We start from the raw sequence: 24094 nt of genomic DNA, 5'->3' as shown, positions 1-24094 counted from the left end.
CCCACAACATGCAAATGTTGCATGATGGTGAAATGAGCACAGTTCATCACATTTGCCAGTTCTCAAGTTCACTTATGTTGATCACTGCAGATTAACGTGTTTAAATGATCTTCATCAAACACTGAAGGTCTTTCTGAACATGGGGAGTCATTAATGTCAAAATGAGTCTCCCTAAAATGAGAAAACCATTTTCTTGCCATGCACTGTCCAATGGCATTATCCTCATATCTGCACAAATGCTTCTGACTGGCTTAGTTGCTGTCACCCCTCCATTGAACTCAAACAGCAGAATATGTTGAAAATGTTTTTCTGATTTCTACACTTGACATTTGATTTTCTAGTGCCCACCATCCCACTCACTATCTCCAAATGACAAAATGACAATATTTAAACTCAAGCAGCAACAGTGTACTACAAATAAAAATGCCAAATGGTAAATAAACCTTATACATGTAAACTGAAGGGGATCACTGCTGTCATCTGCAGCAGGACATTAAGCAGAATCAGTGGCAATGTGCAAAAATGTGGACCAGACAGAGATTCGAAACTGGGATCTCCTGCTTACTAGGCAGGAGTGGTAACCACTGCACCATCCGAGACACAGCATTACCGCAACCGCATGGGCTATCTCAGCACACCTCACGGCCGATCTACACTCCCACTGAGCACCACCTATCCGCATAAATAAACCTACAGCAACTGGAATACCAACATCCAAAACAAAAATGCTATGAACTTATGCACCAACCTAATAGTTTCAGATTTAAAATATAAATATAATTGGACAAATACAACATAAAGTGAGAAGAAAATGAGATGTGACAGCCCTGAAAAATATAGTATGTCCATAGTTAAAGTTCCAGTTTCAAACGACTGTAGAAAGATAACAACTGCTCAGAATGACGTCAAATGTGAAAAGCACATTATTGATGCAAGGAGAAACACCTTAAGTGTCGTAACAAATGGATTTGGATAAAATTGACACATTAAATGCAATGTGACAGGTGTGGCTTGAGTTGCATATTACACCCCTTGTATTGTTCAATGTGTGAGACTGAACAAGTTCAGCAATCAACACTTGTGGCACTATTAGTTACATAAATCTTTTTCATCCACGACAGGAAGGCTTGTACCACATTGGATGGGAAAAATCACTTCCAACTGTCCTGAGGCCAAGAACCAGATACAAATCAAAATGACATCCATCTGTAATTGTCGTGAGACAGGTGCAATACGTGTTCAATATTGTGTCCACAGTTTTCTGCTACAAGTTAAAATTGAGAAATAACATGTTAATAAGAGATTGAAGTTTCTCAGGAGTCACATTCAGAACGTGTTGTGCAATGTGTGTCTTCAATGCAAAACCTTCATATTTGGAGCACTGAACACATCTTTCAGATGAACTCACAGCCGGAAGTCACGTGGATTAAGACCAGGTGATTTGGATGGCCAAACTGTAGGGAAACAATGGTTGATAATTCTAGTACTTCCAAAATGCCTCTGCTGCACCCGCTTCACTGGCTGTGCAATATGTGGACAAGCACCACCTTGCGTAAAAATGATTCTACCCACACATCCATGCTGTTGAAGGGTTGGAATGATGCTGGTGTGCAAAAGACTTTCATAGGATTTACCAGTGATGCACATGTAAACAATACCCGCAAGACTCATTTCCTCAAAAAAATGAGGCCCTATGATAAGCAATGTCATCGACCCACACCACACAGTTACCCCTTTTGTGAAGTGAAGTGGTATTGGTTGATCTGTGTGAGAATTTTACATTGCCCATATTCTACATATTGACATGTCCTTGGGGACAGAAATGCAGTTAGTCTTGTTTGAAGAACGTCCCACGGCCATTCATTGCCCACTTCCATGCAAGGAGGAAATTTCAGAGCAAACTTATGTTTTGCTGGCAGGTCAGCAGGATGCAACTCCTGAATGTGGGTGGTTTTGTATGGATAGCAATGCAGGATAATTTTAAAACTGGGACAACTATGGCTAAAATAGCTATACTTGATTGACTGATAATTCATAGAGTAAACAGTTTTTTAAATACAAGTGTTAAAACTATTAAAGTGTAAAACTGGGTGAGATGTCCAATAGTTCACTGTAACTGCATTTATTTAAGTCAATTAGAGAACTGCACGACTGGTTTCACAAGTTTTAAGTTGTTTCATCTGTGTATATCTGCACAGATATTTTTTTAAAATTAATGTTTCGATAATGGAAAACAAAAGGTGCCTGAGATATATTAATCTACTGAATGAATAGACTTAAACATGGAAGAAAATATTAAACATTACTTCATTCTTCAATCACTACAGAACCCAATACTTTCTGGATAATGTTGATGAGGGGTGTTGTCTGATGCTTGAAATAGGCCAACAGGAATATATTTTCAATGGTAAACTGATGACAATTCATGATTTTAACATTGGTCAGTCCCATTTTTGGAGTTGTTCCACATTACATGGGGGCAGTCCCAATCTCCTTTTCATCTGAGTTACTGCTTCGCAAAGTATCAGCATCTGATCCTGAATTCTACTCTTTCAATTTTTAGACATGACATTCATCATTGATGATGGTTTTGATCAACTGAGGAGGGCTGAGAACTTTGGTTGGCAATGACAATTGCCACTCTGTACCAATCTGTAACTACTCAATATAATGTATAACACAGCATATGCAAGTAACCTTCTTTTGGTATGAAATTACAAATTTTATTTATTAAATATGTGTAGGGTCCCTTCTTTGTGGTGCTTATGTGATTCACATCTAGTTCCCTAACTAGATGCATAATATTTTCTTCCATTTTTAAGTCTATTTCATCAGTACTTTAAGATATCTCAGATAACTTCCATTCCTGATTGTCAAAGAATTAATTACAACAACAAAAAACTCTGTAAAGACATACACCAGAAGGCACAACTTGAAAGTTGTGAAACCTGTTGTGTGGGTCTCTAATTGACTCAAATAAATACAGTTAAAGCAGACTATTGTACTTTTCATTCAGTTTTATATTTTAATACTTCTAACAACTGTATTTAAACAACTGTTCACTGTATGAATTGCCAATCAATCATGTATAGCAACGAAGGGAGTTTTTTTAGGATTTTATGCACCTTGAATGCAGTCATGTCCAACATTCAGCCAATTCTCCATGCACTGCACGTTTGCACACCACCCGCCGCTCGACCCCTCCTGCAGTGCCGTGATCACATCTTCAACGCGCGTCAGATCAACTTATTTCTTCCCTCTGCAAAACTGCACTGCAGAAGAATTTTTTTTTAAATTTTGTAATCATCTTCTCCATACCCTTGACAGACATCATACCAATGCCTTCTTTCGCACTCTTGAGTGTCCAGACCTTCTGCATGGCTAGTGGCACACAGTAATCATTCTTGAAAAAGAGCTTTATGAGCAGTGCAAGATCCTTTATGGATACAGTCTTTTTAGGCATCTCAGACACAAACTGACCAACAGCTGTGGGCTGTGCATGTGGTGGTGTGCATATTGTGATGCTTACAGTGCCATCTACTGGTCAACCATTTGTTAATTTCCTCCTCCCCATGACGTTTTGACATTTCTCCTCTACGTTGATAATATACTGTTCAAATCTGACACCATTCTGAGCAGTGTTCTCTTTCTATAGTGTTTTGAAACTGGAATTATAGTATGGGTGCCATTTACGATAAAAAATTACTTTCTTGTAATAAGTGATTCCATGGTAATGGTAGTGCCAAATTCCGCAGTAGATGTTTGCCCAGAAATAAGTATACATCAGTTGAACTAATATTTTAAAAACAAGTTAAGTTTGCAGATTAGTTCAACAGATGAATCTAGATTGGGATTGTTTTGGGGGAATAGGCCAAACTGCGAGGTCATCGGTCTCATCGGTTTAGGGAAGGACGGGGAAGGAAGTTGGCCGTGCCCTTTCAAAGGAACCATCCCGGCATTTGCCTGGAGCGATTTAGGGAAATCACGGAAAACCTAAATCGGGATGGCCGGACGCGGTATTGAACCGTCGTTCTCCTGAATGCGAGTCCAGTGTGCTAACCACGATGAATCTAGCAGGAACTATGAAGGAGTCTTCACACATCTAGGTACTAATTCACTTCAGTGAAGTAGTGAGCAGAAAATTGTTAGTTAAATGAGAAAACTTAATTCAGTCTACTAGAAGCTTCAACAAAACATCTAAAATTGCAGTGAGTAGCATTTCCTTACAGAAGATCTGTTAGTAATCAATACACAGAGAGAGGAAACTGTGAACATCCGTAAAAACTGTAATAGTTTAAATGCAGTGACTACATAACTGTGTGAAGCTAAGAGGTTTCTTATTATAAAAATGGTAAAACCTAAATATCGCCTATGGAAAAATAAAACACGAGGGCTATCCACAAAGTACATTACGTTTTCATTTGTGTTCGTTAGGGGCGGGGCTAGTGCAGCCATCTTTATGTCATAGCATTCCGCCGCTCAGTTGGCATCCTGCCGTGCTACTGAGAGATTTGTGCTGTACTCCATTGAGTTACTGTGCCAGTTTGAAATGTCAGCGTTAATTGAAAATGCCGCAAAGTGTGAAGTGCGTGCTTTAATAAGGTTTCTGACTGCAAAAAACTGTACACTGGTAGAAATCTATCGGCAGCTTTGTGAAGTGTATGGGGACAACATAATCACTGAAGGTGGAGTGCATCAATGGGTCATAAAATTTAAAAATGGCCAAACTAACGTTCACGACGAAGAATGAAGTGGAAGACCCAGCATAGTGACTGCCGAACTTGTCAAAAAAGTCGATGCCGCAGTCCATGAAAACCGTAATTTCACAATAATGGAACTCTCTATGAGTTTTCCACAAATTTCACAAAGTTTGTTGGACAAAATCATTACCGAAAAGCTTGGTTACCACAAGTTTTGTGCAAGATGGATACCAAAAATCTTGACAGAGATTCACAAAAATCAGCGAATGGCTGCAGCATTAATGTTTTTGGACGCTTACGAGAAAGATGGTGACTCATTACTCGATCGCATCATTACTGGTGACGAAATATGGGTTAAGCATGCGAACTGCGAGACAAAATTGCAGTCAATGCGGTGGGGGCACACAAATTCCCCCAAAAACCCAAGAAATGCATGCAGACAGTGTCGGCAAGAAAGGTGATGGCGACTGTCTTTTGGAACAGAAAAGGTGGGATTTTTGTGGATTTCCTGGAAAGAGGCACTACAATAAACTCTCAAAGGTGTTGCAAAACTCTGCACAACCTCAGAAGAGCAATACAAAACAAGCGCAGGGGAAAGTTGGGCTCAAAGATCTTGCTGATTCACGACAACACCCGGGTCCACACGGCAAATGCCACTCGTGAAGTTCTCGAATCTTTTATGTGGGAGTTGTTTCCTCATCTGCCGTACAGTCCCGACCTGACACCGAGCGACTTCCACTTATTCCCAGCAATGAAGAAGTGGTTGGCTATGCAGCGTTTTGATGACGACGCACAGCTTCAAGTAGAGGTAACCAAGTGGTTGAAGGCGCAGGTGGCTGAATTTTACAATGAAGGAATTTCCAAGCTCGTCCATCTCTACAATAAGTGCCTTAATTTAAATGGCAACTATGTAGAAAAGTAGTATTTAAGTGTGGCTTTCATCTGTATATAATAAAAAAATGTCCAATACTTTATTTATTTTTAATTCAAAAACGTAATGTACTTTGTGGATAGCCCTCATAGGTTCCAAAGTGATGGATCAAAACAGTCAATACCTACGTAACAAGTGTATACAATTGAAGTCCACACACACTATGTGAGGAGAATGCAGATGTGTTAATTATCACAGAACATGACCTGTCTAATAATTTTATTATGTGATCAAATTTGACAGCTATAATCTTGTCAGGTAAATTCTGATAAGTAGGACACTGAAATAGAAGGGACAGAAGAGGGGGAAGGGGAAGGGAGGAACGTAGCCACATAAAGGAAAGACCATATTACTGTCCATAAAACTGGATTTTGTCACATAACTTAGTGTAGAAATGGCATTTGAAGTATTGAAACTAAAGTTAGGTGCAGAAAGAGTGTCCCAATTTTAGTAGGAATTACAGATCTTCTAGTAGCATAGATGACAATTTCTTGTAAAATATGGAAAAACGATATTTTGAATTACTTCAGCTGATGATTTAAATACACCCTCCTTAAAAAAACTCTACAGATTATCAACAGTTAAATGATATTTTGTGTAGCTATAATTTGTCAGACAGAGCTGATGGGCCAACGAGCCTATTTAAAGACATCTCTCACTGCATAGATCATATTTACACTCAAGAATAATTTACTTGCAACTGAATATCAACTGGCTGGAGTGCAATGGAATGTTCTGTCTGATGATGGTATAGAAGTAAAATTGGATGACACAGCTGCCTTGCTTGGTGTAATGTTAGTCGGACATCTCTCTTGGGAACATCTCACTGGTTTTACACAAAATTGAAGATTTTCAGTTTATGTAATCAGAAAAACGTAAAAAGTTATACATTAAGAATAAATGTGTATAGTATATTTTGCTCTAGCACATCCATATGTCATACATGGAATTGAAGTATAGATGTGTGCCACTCATATAAATATCAATGTCCATCCTTAAAAAAGATAGTTGCAAATTCTGTGGAATCTCAGATATACAAAGTCATATAAAGGGATGTTCAAGAGTAAGAAATTACATACGCTGTGAAAAATGTCTGACTTAATTTTAAAATACAAGCAGTTAAATAGTTCAAGAAAAGCTGTATATATTCATTAGACTAGGGAAGATTGCGATTAACCCCAAGGCAAAGCATACCGTGAAAGGTGCACGCAACAGCACATGATAAAATTGTTGAACTAATTTTTACCTAAAAAGTTTACAAGGACAATTCTTTGAAACAACCTAGCAGAATTATCTTTACTAATAATAAAACTGTAAAAATCTCAAGTCTTTTTGTACGAACATGGTAATCTCCAAAACTGCAAGACAAATATGCGTTCTTCACAAATCACTTGAGTGCAGCTTGGGGCAATATGTAGGCTTTGTTACATCAAAATCGGAACATGGGACAAAGAAATATTATAATGTTTACCTCAGTGACATGATCATCATGGCATAGTATCCACACAGTTCCCCCCCCCCCCCCCCCCCCCTCCCCAACTCAGTGATGGATGTATTTTTGGAAGTTTATAACATTGATGGAATTTAAGCCCAATGAAATTGTGTAACGGAAAGGGACTAACTGGTCAGCAATCCAGTTAATACCTGGATCCTGAGAAATTTGCTACAATTTACAATTTTTTAATAAATTTACTAATCCACTTTCCTCTTTAGGTAGTATATCAGCTTAACCTTCCATTCTTCCTCTTTATGAATATGATACATTTAGCACAAATAATTTACACAGGGACTCGTAGATGTTACTTTAAAGATACTGTTTTCCAGCGCTCTCCCTCCTGAAGTGGACAAAAGTTTCATAAGTTGTAGGGAATGGTAGGCTACTGATTTAAAATTCCTTGCAGGAAATACTAATGCTTCATTTATAGGTAAAGTTTTTTATTGTGCAATGTTTTTTTTCTGATTTTTACAAATTAGAGAAATTCACCCAGGTATGAAACCCTTCAAAACACTCGGGAACATGAAGGCCTCTGTTATATGGCCTACAGTAGTATCTGGTCTCTTTCCTCACTAGCTTTCCTGCAGCTTTCCCTTGTTCCCATCAGACCTTGCATCTTCTAGTTGGGTTTGGTGTCTTTTCTGTTGGTGGCAATTTCTCAGGAAAATGGCATGCTGTGAGTCTGTTTGCACTTGCAACTCCAGAAGCTGAATGTGTGTCTTTAATTAGTTCTCTGCTCCTTTTTGAACCAATTGCTTTGCTAATTGCAGATAAACCCTGATAATGCATTCTTTTTTGATATTTTGTCTGCTAATGCATTATTTTTTTATATCATGAATAATGTTGGCATTCACAACTGCCCTCATAAAAATATGGAAGAAAATCTTTTTTCATCATTTTACAGTCTTTTGCTGGAAGGGATAGTAACTCATTGGCTGGTCTCCTCTGAACTTGGTGACAAGACAGTATTAACCTGCTTTCATGTCTGATGTGGTGGAGCATACTTTGTGTATCACTATTATTTCCCCATTTCCTTGTTCCATTTGCAAATGTTTCATGGCAAGAACAGTTGTTAGTAAGTATCCGTGTGAGCTCGATTCCCTCTAATTTTTACCTGTGAAGTTTTTTTGTGCAGTAATCCATTGGAGGAAGAAATGTATTGGTTGACTCAGGCAAAGAGAAACTGAAATAAACCTAAAAATTACATCATCTCTCTCTCTCTCTCTCTCTCTCTCTCTCTCTCTCTCTCTCTCTCTGTCTCTCTGCCTCTCTCTCCCCCTCCCCTCCCACCCTTTCAGTGTGCTCCATTGCAGTGTTTGTAATACTATATGTGTGTGTGTGTGTGTGTGTGTGTGTGTGTGTGTGTGTGTGTGTGTGGGAGAGAGAGAGAGAGAGAGAGAGAGAGAGAGAGAGAGAGAGAGAGAGAGGTGGTGGTGGTGGTGGTGGTGGTGGTGATGGTGGTGACGAGAGAAGGGACATAGTGAAAGCTGGTACCAACACACAGCCTACACCTCATGAATAGCACCAAGGGGGGCTTCCAAGCTTTATTTTCCGATCTGACACGCAGATCACCATCAACAGTGCCACATGTCCTCACTTCATGAGACACTCTGAGGAGGTTTGGCGTTTAAACTAGTACACTGGTGGTGATCAGGAACTTAATGCCACCATCTCTCCTCCACTTGCTAGCCAAATACTGACAGAGAGAATTTTTCCATGAATGACATTCGAACCACCTTATCCCCGAGTTGAACATCTCTCACAAACATGCATTAGTGACCTCGGCCATGGAGGCAGATTCACATGTCTCTGTTGTAAACTCATCAAAATGTTTAAAATTGATTGTAAAGCTGCTGAGTCGTAATATGTTGTTGTTGTTGTGGTCTTCAGTCCTCAGACTGGTTTGATGCAGCTCTCCATGCTACTCTATCCTGTGCAAGCTTCTTCATCTCCCAGTACTTACTGCAACCTACATCCTTCTGAATTTGCTTAGTGTATTCATCTCTTGGTCTCCCTCTACGATTTTTACCCTCCTCGCTGCCCTCCAATGCTAAATTGGTGATCCCTTGATGCCTCAAAACATGTTCTACCAACCGGTCCCTTCTTTTTGTCAAGTTGTGCCACAAACTCCTCTTCTCCCCAATTCTATTCAATACCTCCTCATTAGTTATGTGATCTACCCATCTAATCTTCAGCATTCTTCTGTAGCACCACATTTCTAAAGTTTCTATTCTCTTCTTGTCCAAACTATTTATCGCCCATGTTTCACTTTCATACATGGCTACACATCATACAAATACTTTCAGAAATGACTTCCTGACATTTAAATCTATACTCGATGTTAACAAATTTCTCTTCTTCAGAAACGCTTTCCTTGCTATTGCCAGTCTACATTTGATATCCTCTCTACTTCGACCATCATCAGTTATTTTCCTCCCCAAATAGCAAAACTCCTTTACTGTCTCATTTCCTAATCTAATTCGCTCAGCATCACCCGATTTAATTTGACTACATTCCATTATCCTCGTTTTGCTTTTGTTGATGTTCATCTTATATCCTCCTTTCAAGACACTGTCTATTCCGTTCAACTGCTCTTTCAAGTCCTTTGCCATCTCTGACAGAATTACAATGTCATCGGCAAACCTCAAAGTTTTTATTTCTTCTCCATGAATTTTAATACCTACTCCAAATTTTTCTTTTGTTTCCTTTATTGCTTGCTCAATATACAGATTGAATAACATCGGGGAGAGGCTACAACCCTGTCTCACTCCCTTCCCAACCACTGCTTCCCTTTCATGCCCCTCGACACTTATAATTGCCATCTGGTTTCTGTACAAATTGTAAATAGCCTTACGCTCCCTCTATTTTACCCCTGCCACCTTTAGAATTTGAAAGAGAGTATTCCAGTCAACATTGTCAAAAGCTTTCTCTAAGTCTACAAATGCTAGAAACGTAGGTTTGCCTTTTCTTAATCTTTCTTCTAAGATAAGTCGTAAGGTTAGTATTGCCTCACATGTTCCAACATTTCTGCGGAATCCAAACTGATCTTCCCCAAGGTCCGCATCTACAAGTTTTTCCATTCGTCCATAAAGAATTCACGTTAGTATTTTGAAGTCGTGACTTATTAAACTGATAGTTCGGTAATTTTCACATCTGTCAACACCTGCTTTCTTTGGGATTGGAATTATTATATTCTTCTTGAAGTCTGAGGGTATTTCGCCTGTCTCATACATCTTGCTCACCAGATGGTAGAGTTTTGTCATGAATGGCTCTCCCAAGGCCGTCAGTAGTTCTAATGGAATGTTGTCTACTTCCCGGGGCCTTGTTTCGACTCAGGTCTTTCAGTGCTCTGTCAAACTCTTCCCGCAATATCGTATCTCCCATATCATCTTCATCTGCATAATCTTCCATTTCCAGTACATCACCCTTGTATAAACCTTCTATATACTCTTTCCACCTTTCCGCCTTCCCTTCTTTGCTTAGAACTGGGTTTCCATCTGAGCTCTTGATATTCATACAAGTGGCTCTCTTTTCTCCAAAGGTCTCTTTAATTTTCCTGTAGGCAGTATCTATCTTACCCCTAGTGAGATAAGCCTCTACATCCTTACATTTGTCCTCTAGCCATCCCTGCTTAGCCATTTTGCACTTCCTGTCGATCTCATTTTTGAGATGCTTGTATTCCTTTTTGCCTGCTTCATTTACTGCATTTTTATATTTTCTCCTTTCATCAATTAAATTCAATATTTCTTCTGTTACCCACGGATTTCTATTAGCCCTCGTCTTTTTACCTACTTTATCTTCTGCTGCCTTCACTACTTCATCCCTCAGAGCTACCCATTCTTCTTCTACTGTATTTCTTTCCTCCATTCCTGTCAGTTGTTCCCTTATGCTCTCCCTGAAACTCTGTACAACCTCTGGTTCTTTCAGTTTATCCAGGTCCCATCTCCTTAAATTAGCACCTTTTTGTAGTTTCTTCAGTTTTAACCTACAGGTCATAACCAACAGATTGTGGTCAGAGTCCACATCTGCCCCTGGAAATGTCTTACAATTTAAAACCTGATTCCTAAATCTCTGTCTTACCATTATATAATCTATCTGATACCTTTTAGTATCTCCAGGATTCTTCCATGAATACAACCTTCTTTTATGATTCTTGAACCAAGTATTAGCTATGATTAAGTTATGCTCTGTGCAAAATTCTACCAGACGGCTTCCTTTTTCATTTCTTCCCCCAATCCATATTCACCTACTATGTTTCCTTCTCTCCCTTTTCCTACTGACGAATTCCAGTCACCCACGACTATTAAATTTTCATCTCCCTTCACTACCTGAATAATTTCTTTTATCTCATCATACATTTCCTCAATTTCTTCATCATCTGCAGGGCTAGTTGGCATATAAACTTGTACTACTGTAGTAGGCGTGGGCTTTGTGTCTATCTTGGCCACAATAATGTGTTCACTATGCTGTTTGTAGTAGCTTACCCGCACTCCTATTTTTTTTTATTCACTATTAAACCTATTCCTGCATTACCTCTATTTGATTTTGTATTTATAACCCTGTATTCACCTGACCAAAAGTCTTGTTCCTCCTGCCACCGAACTTCACAATTCCCACTATATCTAACTTTAACCTATCCATTTCCCTTTTTAAATTTTCTAACCTACCTGCCGGATTAAGAGATCTGACATTCCACGCTCCGATCCTTAGAATGCCAGTTTTCTTTCTCCTGATAACGACGTCGTCTTGATTAGTCCCCGCCCGGAGATCCGAAGGCACAACAAAAAGATTCAGACAATTACAGCTTTCAGCCAAAAGGCCTTTGTCAGAGTTTAGAGAACTGAAACCGTGGTTTCAGTTCTCTGAGACTGCAGACGTGTATGCAAGTTGTGTTTGAGTGTGTGTGTGCGTGCCCCGGTTCTCTGAGACTGCAGACGGTTGTGCAAGTTGCGTTTGCATGCGTGTGGGAGCACACATGCGTTGTGTGTGTGTGTGTGTGTGTGTGTGTGTGTGTGTGCAAGCGCTTGTGCGTATGTGTGTCTACTGCTGACACAGGTCTTATGGCCGAAAGCTATAACTGTGTGAATCTTTTTGTTGTGCCTATCGCGAGTAAGCATCTCCACTATATGGTGAGTAGCAACTTTCCTTCTCTGGTATTGGTACAGTCCATCCTGGATTTTCCATTGTTCAATTAAAATTGATTGTAAAGTTTCACACACTCAAGACTACACTGCAGAAAATAATTATTTAAATACATTTTTTAAAGATGTTTTCAAATGAGATGAAAACTTGTAAAATAATTTTTGCTGGCACCATACAGTTTTATAGTCCCATAGAGATGGTCCTGAAACTTTGTGCTTTTCAATTTTTTAATATTTATGAAAATACTAGTTGAATTTAAAATGAAAAGTGTGGGGTACATGCAATACATAACTTATGTATAAATAGTTTACCTCCTTGCCGTTACCTTTTGCATGTGCCCCAATTTTTATTTTTTTATTTTGAATTGCCACACTTCCAAGTAGCCAGAAGTGACAGAAGGTACTGCTCATACACGATTCAACTGCATATGTGTGTACACCGACTGGTACCACAGGCAGAAGGTGACTAAGTACGACATGCTGTTGGTCCGGCATGCAGTCGGCGCTCTCCCGCTGGCAGTCCACAGTGTGGAATTCTCAACCATTATGCTTAACTAGAGGGGGACATGGGCGATGTCATCTGCCCGCCAGTTCCTTTGTCTTGGCTTCCATGTTAGGGAGCTAAGAGTCATCGCTACAAGGGTGCTATGTGAACTTCTTGGGTCTTCAGCCTTTTTGAAAAAAATGACTACCACCAGGCTGATATACAGGAAGATTGTTGATTAGGGAGCCAGTTTTTAGCGTTTAGTTTGCCCTGACTCCTGAGGTTTCAAACATTCAGGAGCAATACCGGCCTTGTTCACCTAAATTTCTCTTTGCCAGTAATTATGTTAATTCTTGTAATTATTTCTGCTTTGTGTTTAGCTTAAGAGTATCATTGGTGGATACACACCACCAGTAACCAGCACCCACAGTAAGTTCCCCCTTGAGAGGACACTAGTGCACTAGCTATAAGGTTTATACTCTGTGTTACTCACTGTATCTTGTGATCATGTGCATAAAGCCGGCTGTAATAAACACGGGTCACGTGGAGACTACCCCCTCCCCCCCCCCCCCCCCCCCCCCCCATGCCAACAGAGTTTACCAGGTCTGAATCTTTCCAGTTAGCATCTGCATTCTTGCTGCTACTGCTGTTACAGCTAACACCATACATCAAAATAGCCAGAAGTGAGAGAGGGTACTGCTCATACATGACTAAACTGCGCGTGTCTGTGATCTCATTGGCAACTGCTCAAATGAACCTAATGTAAACAGTTATGACGTCATGCTCATTGGAAGCAGTTTGTTGTTATGAAATATTGCATACTCTTCATCCTAAGGTCTTTGCTCGTTTTGCTGGTTGCAGATGCTTGTGTGTGCAAGGCGTTTTGTTGTTGTAAATGGCGCATTTTCTTTGCAACTAACATTTTGTTTTGGTTTTTTCTCTTGTTTATGTTTTATTGCTGCAGCACTATTCTGCAGTAGTACAACAGAGTAATATTTTCTGCTAGGGTATCAGTTTGTACCAGTAAAAATTACAAAAATTTCCGGAGTTCCGAAAAATTCCAGGGTTTTTCCTGGTTTTCTCCTGGATGAAAAAATTCCTAAGTTTTTCCTGGATTTCCCAATTTTTCCAGGGTGTATACAACCTGTTACAGGCATTACCACGTAAATAAAAATTTTCTACACTCCAGAAAAAATTCAGGTCTGAAAGGATTAAAATTAATTGCAAAACATGTACTGAACAAACAGACGAGTAAAAGGCCTGATAAAAACGTGTTAAAATAAATAAACTTTTATTCTAGTGAATGAATTTAGACTGAAATAAACACCTGTACTGTTATCTGTATCAAATGTCACATGTAGAATTATGTCATAAAATGGTAGCCAATTGAAACAAATGTTAATCTTCTCAGCATTTTAAATGGACAGGAATACCAACATAAACAAATAAAGGTAGAAAGCGTAAAAGTTGGAGACTTGCAAACTGCCTATAGTTCTAGAATAAATCCCCAATAATGTGAATGAATTTGAAAAGTTTATACAGTTGTATCAAACATTAATATGTGAAGGTTATCAACTGATGTGAGAACCTGTGGCAAGAGAGGAAAAAAAACTGCATTAACATAACAACACTACTCATTTCTCACATTAAATCTTAAAAATATAGATAGAACATGCACACACTAAAGCGCATAACAGACAAGAATGAGGTTCTTTGCCAAGTGAATAAATATTTTAGGGAAAATTATATGATAACTGGTACATCCCATTATTTATTACTTTTATTTTGTGAATTATTCTAATACCAGATTTCAAAACTGGGAGGCTATTAGAAGTAATATCAAAGATATGACATAAACATAATATTGTTATGCATAGGTTGTTGATTTGAAAGTTTCTAGGATTTAGCTCTGTGGGCAGTTAAAAGATAAACACTTTTGGTTTCAGCCATAGTATTGTGAAACATAAATTACTGGATAAATTATATTTCACAATAACATATATTTTGCATATAAAATCAAAAACTTTTGATTTTATATACATGTTAATACAAGTTGTGCTCCATTATTTAGTGTTAATCATGCAACAAAAAATAACCAACTGACACAGTAGCACATTGTTGAAATTGGTTGTAACAAATATTCTAACAAGACACTATAATTCAAATAAATTGTAATATCATTAAGTAAAGCAAGCAGTTATTGATTTGTGGATACAACAAAATTTGAACCATACATGGTTTCTGTCAAAAAAACTTGTCATTGCCAGCATTTTAAACCTACAACAGACAATATTACAACCAAATATTCATTTTCTGAGCATGTTGGTACAGCAGAAAATTTGCTAGATACGTTATAGTTGCAAGCCTCACAGATGTGTCAGAGTGTACAACTTTAATGATGCCAGAAATGAGGCACCATCCACCCCAATAAAGAGGCAATCAATCTTACAACACTTTACCTTATGACTACAAGACTGCTGTTGCTGTAACATATTCGATGGAAAGGTTTTATCTGTCTTAATGCTCACTCATCAATGAAGATTTTTTACATGCACCTATTATCTCAGATGTACCTGTGGTCTAGGGATAGCCAGCACAGTAGCTCAGCGTGTTCGGTCAGAGGGTTAGCTGCCCTCTGTAATAAAAAAACTGAGTTAATCAATCAACAACGAACTTAAACGGGTGTCTTACGACGTCTGCCCTGAGCAGATGCAATGAACGAAATCGAACAAAATGAGATTAATAAAAAGGGGTAGGATCTTTGTTTATTAATCAAAACATTCTTGGTGCCAAGTTCAAAACCTGCCACCCCCTAAATTTTTTATTAATAATCAGCATTGGCGGGCAGAGTCTTCCAGCATAAGAAGTCACTCTCTTTCTGCCAACGGCCTTATCAAAGAGGGTGGAGGAGCGGACGGAGGATCAGGTTACCCTCTTGTCCTTGGGGTGGAAACTGTCCCTAAAGGCAGAAGAATCAGCCATGATCAACAGTATGAGTGTGCAGAAGGCAATGGAAACCACAGCATTAAAGACACACAAGATGTATCCACAGGACATGTGGCCCATAAACGAAAAAGTGTCATAATGATCACTCAATTGGCAAAAGATTCTGGAATAGTCCCCCACTCAAGTCTCTGGGAGGGAACTGCTAAGGGGGAGGTGACCACGAGAAAAAGGTTGGCTAACCAACAAAAGAACAATGTTCTACGAGTCAGGGCAAGGAATGTCAGAAGCTTGAACATGTTAGGGAAGCTAGAAAATCTGAAAAGGGAAATGCAAAGGCTCGATCTAGAAATAATAGGTGTAGTGAAGTGAAATGGAAAGAAGACAAGGATTTCTGGTCAGATGAGTATAGAATAGCAGCATAAAATGGTGTAACTGGAGTAGGATTCATTACGAGTAGGAAGGTAGGGCAGAGAGTGTTTTACTGTGAACAGTTCAGTGATAGGGTTGTTCTTATCAGAATCTACATCTACATTTATACTCCACAAGCCACCCAACGGTGTGTGTCGGAGGGCACTTTACGTGCCACTGTCATTACCTCTCTTTCCTGTTCCAATCTCGTATGGTTCACAGGAAGAACGACTGTCTGAAAGCCTCTGTGCACGCTCTGATCTCTCTAATTTTACATTCGTGATCTCCACGGGAAGTATAAGTAGGGGGAAGCAATATATTCGATACCTCATCCAGAAACGATATTCGATACCTCATCTAGAAACGCACCCTCTCGAAACCTGACGAGCAAGCTACACCGCGATGCAGAGCGCCTCTCTTGCAGAGTTTGCCACTTGAGTTTGTTAAACATCTCCGTAACACTATCACGGTTACCAAATAACCCTGTGACGAAACGCGCCACTCTTCTTTGGATCTTCTCTATCTCCTCCGTCAACCCAATCTGGTACGGATCCCACACTGATGATCGACAGCAAACCAACATTGACAAAGACAGTTCAGATATAAATGCCGACATCACAAGCTGAATATGAAGAGATGGAGAAAGTATATGAGTATATTTAAAGGGCAATACAGTGTGTAAAGGAGGAAGAAAATCTAATAGTCATGGAGGACTGGATTGCAGTTGCAGGGGAAGGAACAGAAGAAAAGGTTACAGGAGAGTATGGGCTTGGGCCAGAGAATGGGATAGGAGAAAGACTAATTGAGTCCTGTAATGGATTTCAGCTTGTAACAGTGAATACTTTGTTCAAAAATCCCAAGAGAAGGAGGTATACTTGGAAAAGACTGGATGATAAAGGAAGATTTCAATAAGATTACATAATGGCCAGGAAGAGATTCTGAAATCAGATCCTGGATTATAAGGCATACCCAGGAGTGGATACAGAGTCAGATGACAATGTGGTAGTGATGAAGAGTTGGCTGAAGTCTAGGAGATTAGCCAGGAAGAATCAATATGCAAAGAAGTGGCATACAGAAATACTAAGAAATGATGAGATTTGCTTGAAGTTCTCTAATGTTATAGACACAGTAGTAAGGAATAGCCCAGTAGGTAGCACAGTTGAAGAGGAATGGACGTATCTAAAAAGGGAAATCACAAGGTGGAAAGAAAAACATAGAGACAAAGAAGGTAACTTCGAAGAAACCATGGGTAACACAAGAAATAATTCAGTTGATCGATTAAAGAAGTAAGTGCAAAAATATTCAGAGAAATTCAGGAATACAGAAATACAAGTCACTGAGGAATGAAATAAACAAGAATGCAGGGAAGCTAAGACAAAACAGCTCAATGAAAAATGTGAAGAAATTGAAAAAGAAATGATTGTCAAAGGACTGACTCAGCATATAGGAAATTCAAAATAACCTTCGGTGAAATTAAAAATTAAAAGCGAGAGTGGTAAAATTAAGAGTGCACTGTTTAATGAGAGAGCAGATAGGTGGTAAGAGTACACTGAAGGCCTCTGTGAGGGAGATTTGTCTGATGTGATAGAAGAAGAAACAGGTGTCGATTAAGAAGAGATAGGGGATCCAGTACTAGAATGAGAATTTAAGAGAGCTTTGGAGGACTTGAATCAAACAAGGCAGAGGGGATGGATAACATTCTATCAGAATTTCTAAATCATTGGGGGAAGTTGCAACACAACGACTATTCACATTGCTGTGGAGAGGGTATGCAACTGGTGACCCACAAAGAGTCATCCACACAATTCTGAAGTCTGCAAGAGCTGAGAAGTGCAAGAATTATCGCACAATCAGCTTAACAGTTCATACATTCAAGTTGCTGACAAGAATAATATACAGCTGAATGGGAAAGAAAATTGAGGATGTGTTAGATGACGAACAGTTTGGCTTTAGGAAAGGTAAAGGCACCAGAGAGGCAATTCTGACATTCCAGTTGATAATGGAAGAATGAGTAAAGAAAAAGCAAGACATGTTCATAGGAACTGTCGACCTGGAGAAAGGACTGGACAATGTAAAATGGTGTAAGATGTTCGAAATTCTGAGAAAAATAGGGATGAGCTGTAGGGAGAGATGTTTAATATAAAACATGTACAAGAGCCAACAGGGATTAATAAGAGTGGATGACCTAAAACAAAGTACTCAGATTAGAAAAGGTGTAAGACGGGTGTAGTCTTTTGCCTCTACTGTTCAATCTGTACACTGAAGAAGCAATGATGGAAATAAAGGAAAGGTTCAGGAGTGGAATTAAAATTCAAGGTGAAAGGATATCAATAATACAATTCACTGATAACACTAGATATCCTGAGTGAAAGTGAAGAAGAATTACATGGAAAGCATGGAATGGAAAGAATAGTCCAATGACTGCAGAATATGGATTGAGAGTAAATCAAGGAAAGATAAAGGTAATGAGAAGTAGCAGAAATGAGAACAGCGAGAAAGTTAACATCACAATTAATGGTCATGAAATAAATGAAATTAAGGAATTCTATTACCTAGCCAGCAAAATAACCACTGTTGGACAGAGCAAGGAGGACATCAAAAGCAGACTAACTCTGGCAAAAAGGGGCATTCCCAGCCAAGAGAAGTTTACTAGTATCAAACATTGGCCTTAATTTGAGGAAACATTTCTGAGAATGTACATTTGGAGCACAGCATTGTATGGTAGTGAAACATGGACTGTGGGGAAACTGGAACAGAAGAGAATCAAAGCATTTGAGATGTGGTGCTACTGATAAACGTCGAAAATTAGCTGGACTGAATAAGATATGGAATGAGGAGGTTCTGCGCAGAATCGGAGAGGAAAGGAACATGTGGAAAACACTGAAAAGGGGAGAGGATAGGATGATAGGACATCTATTAATCCCTCAGGGAATGACTTCCATGGTACTAGAGGGATGCAGAGATTGGAATACACCAAGAAAATAATTGATGACATAGGTTGCAAGTGCTACTCTGAGATAAAGGGGTTGGCACATGAGAGAAATTCGTGATGGGCCACATCAAATCAGCCAGAAGACTGATGACTTAAAAAAAAGAAAACACAGTGTTGAATATCCTAAAACCAAACAACAACAGCTTGCGCCATCGTATACTTGACTCACACAAACAGCTTGTGTCTATGTATCAGCACTTTTTGAACCAGCCAAAGAATTCCATATTTGTTTAGGGCCACTGACTGGATTGCTTACTAGCTTCAATAATGCTCATACTGTCAATGGACTGGCTACAACAATGACTTGTGTAAATAATATTTGGAACAGATGTCTTTATGTTATGATGACCCAGCAATCTTGCAGATTGTGTGTAAATTGTTTGGTTTACAATAAATGATGTCTGGCAGGCCTATAAGAAATATAATGCTTTGCAAATAAATGAAATAGTATTACAGACAGGCAGCATTAAACTGTGTCTGTGTCTGTGTGTGTGTGTGTGTGTGTGTGTGTGTGTGTGTGTTTTGGGGCTTATGGGCGGTCAATGTCGAGGTCATCAGCACCCTGACACACATTAAAAGAAACGAATCTGGACAGACTTAACAAAACCGAAGCACACACACAAAGAAAGTAGGAAAAGAAGGAAAATGCTGTATAAGACAGTAAAATGTAAGGAAAACGAAAATGAAGCAGCAAGAATGCCACAGGAAATTGTCATTGGCTGGCCACTGACATAAAATATGGGTGAACTTGTCACAGAGTGAGCAAATAAAGACCCTCTCCCTAAAATCTTTGTAAAAACATTTGACATGTCACAGAACTTTAAAACTTTAACCACATTCATTCAAGAGTTTCCTGAAAGAGATGGCAGGTCTGCCAGCAAGTCAGCCATGGACCCCTGGTCAGAAAAAGCAATCCAATAAAATGTGATGCACAGTGACCTGGACGCCACAAGTACCACACATTGGAGGATGTGGATGGATATGGTGTTATAGGTGCTCAACCACATTGGAGGGTCCTCTCACTGGAGCAGGAGCTACGTTAAACTTTTCCTATAAAAAACTTGAACCACTGACTTGATACTGCAGTCTGGCCTACAGACAAGACATTGTGTGTCTGGTGCTCAGTAAGTCACCCCCCCTCCCCCGTGAGTCCGGTATTACATGCCTGATGAAACTGAGGAATGTTGATTCCTCAATCATCATCTTCTGAGCTTAGGAGGAGAACACCATTGAAAAGTGAGAGCCATTACTCAAGCGAAAAATAAGCATGGAGGCCACAACTGGCTGAAGCTGGAAGCCACATGAACAAATACTCCCAAATGAAATTTACCATAGATTACAGTGTGACATCTTCCCATGTAGCATGATAACTTTTACCACATTAACAGGAAAGTTTCTATTGGGTTTGTATCACCATATTATCCAGGAATTACAGTCCCTTCTACTCAGAAAAGGTCATGTTGGGCTCTATAGGAAACTATGACAGTGCATCCACATCACTACAATTACTGATTGTGCTTAGGTAGATCTTGTAGTTATGGGAACTTAGAGAATCCTATGTTACTAGTTCTGAGTGGTCTTCACCAAGAGCTTCTGAGGGGGTACCCAAAACAAAACTGGAATAACAGTGCTGTGGGCATAGCTTTTGTAGTATACATTTCTGCCAGTCACACTGTAATCTACGGTAAATTTCATTTGGGAGGATTTGTTCATGTGGCTTCCAGCTTCAGCCAGTTGTGACCTCCATGCTTATTTTTCACTTAAGTAATGGCTCTCACTTTACAATGATGTTCTCCTCCTGAACTCAGAAGCGCAACTCTTTGCTAGTACAGTGTCACCTGTGTTGTTGACCTGGCTTATTTTGTTCATCTGCAGAGTGATCGTTTTTCTAGCGCCCATTTTTTTATTTTTTGACAAGTTTAAGTGAGTAAGATGCAGCTGTGAGATTTTATTTTCTACTCAGTAAATAAAGCTCCTGAAACTGTATTAATGTTCATAACATCTTACAAAATAAAGCTATGGGAAAACCTCAAGTGTATGAGTTGTTTGCTCAATTTACAAATGGCGACTGATGACGAACCTCGTTCTGGATGTCAATCAACTGCCTGAATTGCCAAAAATATTGAAAAAATTCTGTATAGTTAAGCCAATGGAAGACATCATCACTCCTAAAAAAAAAAGTCATCAAGTCAAATCAGACATCAAAACAATGCTGATTTGATCCTTTGATGCCAAGTACATAGTTCATTCAGAGTTTGTTCTTCCAGGTCAGGACACCAATCAAACATTTTATTTGGAAGTTTGAAGACAATTGCGCAACAATGTTCACCGAAAAAGACCCAATATGTGGCAGATAGGAGACTGGTTCTTCCACCATGACAACACAACTGCAAAGACAGCCATCTCTGTTACACAGTTATTGACTAAACATGGCATGGTTTCACTGCCCCATGCACTTTACTCGACTGACCTGGCTCCATGCAACTTTTTCTTATTCCCATGCATGAAAAGGGCATGAAGGGACACTGATTTGAAGGGAAAAAAGAAGGGGGGAAGAAGAAGAAGAGGGGGAGAAGCTGTCAGCTATTTCTAAAGATGACTACAAAAAACATTTTGAGCAGTGGAAACACTGGTGGGACAAATGTATTAGTTGTAATGGAAAGTATTTTGAAGGGGAAAAGGTTGTCTTGTAAATAATTTGAGAATATACAGCTTTTAAAAAATAATTCATTTTTTGGATACCTCATTGTACAGTGTGACCCGAATAATGCTATGAGGTGTGTGATTTGCTATCAGATGAACAGGGGTCCATATAAATATGTGTGTGGGAACATCTTGGTTAAATGCATGCTGGCCAACATTCTTTCTTGCCTACTGTGTAATTTTGCTTGAGGTGCAGGAAGAGTTTTGAATACAAGAACAGCTGAGCATACTGTAGCATCATGTTGGTCCCAATACCATATTAAAACAAGTGAAAACTAAAATGAACAGTTCCACCAGGGCATAACTGACTAGACATGAGGCTGCACTGCATGCAACAAACTTATCTCTGAGGAGGGACACTTTTTTACAAAGTTAATTTTGAAGGACATGATGATTTCCTGTTTATAGAAATTTTTGGAAAAATCATAGTTTACACATAGCTTTAGTGTCACATTATTAAGAAATAAGTTTCAGTCAAAAATGGGCAATCCTCAGGTATAATGTAATCTTTAAACAAATACATGACAAATCTTAGCTATTAACAAGCTTTGTGAAACAAGACAATGAGTTAAATCCAACTGTAACACTGGAGTACACACAGTACACAATCAGTAATGTGACAAAGAACATGATACGAATCCGCCATATGCTTTGTCACATTACCTACAGTGTGCTGCATGTATTCCAGTATTATAGTTGGGTTTAACATATTGGTTATGGCATGATGCTTGTTAATAGTTACGATATGCCATGCTTCTGATTAGTGATGACACAATGTACCTGAGGATGTACCCTTTTCTGATCGAAACTGGCTATTTCATAAAGGGACAACACAGCATTTATCTGAAAACAAAAATTTACAAGGTGTATGATAATATTCTACTTTGGTAATATGTTTTGTATAATAACTGCTCTTCCCCAGAAGAGAATGTAATCCGTTACAGTTACAGAGACCATATATTTTATCAAATGCCCCCAGATGATGTTCAGCAGAAAGAGTTTCTTAGCTATGAAGGATGTCCCTCTCAGAAACCACGGAACTTGAGGTGGAGCACCTTGCGAGCCTCAATGGTGCAGGAAGCAGTACTGTATGTATAATCACAATGGAGGAAATATGCGAAGAAAACATATGATTCCTCAAGGGGGCCCCGATCTTTCCGGCAGTTGCAAGAGCAACATTTAGGATACTGACTAATATAGCTTTCCAACATTAGCCATCATGGCCTTGCTGTTCTGATACCAATAATGGATGAAAGCAAGAGGAAATTGCAGCTGTAATTTTTCTGAAGGCATGCAGGTCTACTGCATGGTTAAACAATAATGACACCATCTTGGGTAAAATGTTGTGGAAGTAAAATAGTCCTTCATTCAGATCAGCCGGCCGCGGTGGTCTCGCGGTTCTAGGCGCGCAGTCCGGAACCGTGAGACTGCTACGGTCGCAGGTTCGAATCCTGCCTTGGGCATGGCTGTGTGATGTCCTTAGGTTAGTTAGGTTTAAGTAGTTCTAAGTTCTAGGGGACTGATGACCACAGCAGTTGAGTCCCATAGTGCTCAGGGCCATTTGAACCATTTTCATTCAGATCTCCAGGCAAGGACTAGACAGAAGGACATCATCATCAGAAAAAAACTGGCATTCTACATGCTGGAGCAAGGAATGTTAGATCCCTTAATCAGGTAGGTAAACAATAGAATTTGAAAATTACCATTTTCATGATGAAATTAGATATAGTGGGAAATAGTATAGTGTGATGGCTGGAAGAACAAAACTTCTGATAAGATGACTAAAGGGTTAGAAACACTAAATCAAATATAGGTAATACAGGAATAGGTGTAATAAGAATAAGAAACTACAAATACAATACAAGACTAATGGATAGCTTTGAGATATGAAATACTGAAGGCATTAGATGATCGTGTAGGTAAAAAGACAATGCCTAGCAAATGTCCTTGGATAACACAGGAGATAATGAATTTAATTGAGCAAAGGAAAAAAATATAAAAATGCACCAAATGAAGCAAAAGGGGATATAGGTGTCTAAAAAACAAAGTTGACAAGAAATGCAAAATCGCTAAGCTGGAACAGCTAGAGGGTGGACACACAGCTGTAGAAGCATGATTGACTAGTGGAAGATAGATAATGTCTACAGGAAAATTAAAGAAGTCTTTGGGGGAAAGAGAAGCAGCATGAATTTCAAGAGCTCATATGGGAAACTGGTACTAAGCAAAGATAGAAAAGCTGAAAGGTGAAAGAAATTTATATAGTGTCTATACGGGGCAACAAAGATGAGGACTGT

At 39.1% G+C, this 24094-nt stretch overlaps 1 protein-coding gene across 6 annotated transcripts in view; it reads right to left on the bottom strand.

Moving 5' to 3' along the window:
* Nucleotides 1-24094, bottom strand: part of LOC126361500 (protein UBASH3A homolog) — a 248795-nt gene that overhangs the window by 32532 nt on the left and 192169 nt on the right. The window lies entirely within an intron of this gene.

This window comes from Schistocerca gregaria, chromosome 1 (genome assembly GCF_023897955.1).
Source record: "Schistocerca gregaria isolate iqSchGreg1 chromosome 1, iqSchGreg1.2, whole genome shotgun sequence".
Lineage (NCBI taxonomy): Eukaryota > Metazoa > Arthropoda > Insecta > Orthoptera > Acrididae > Schistocerca > Schistocerca gregaria.
The sequence above is the reverse complement of the archived record's forward strand: the minus strand, read 5'-3'. Positions and strand labels throughout refer to the sequence as shown.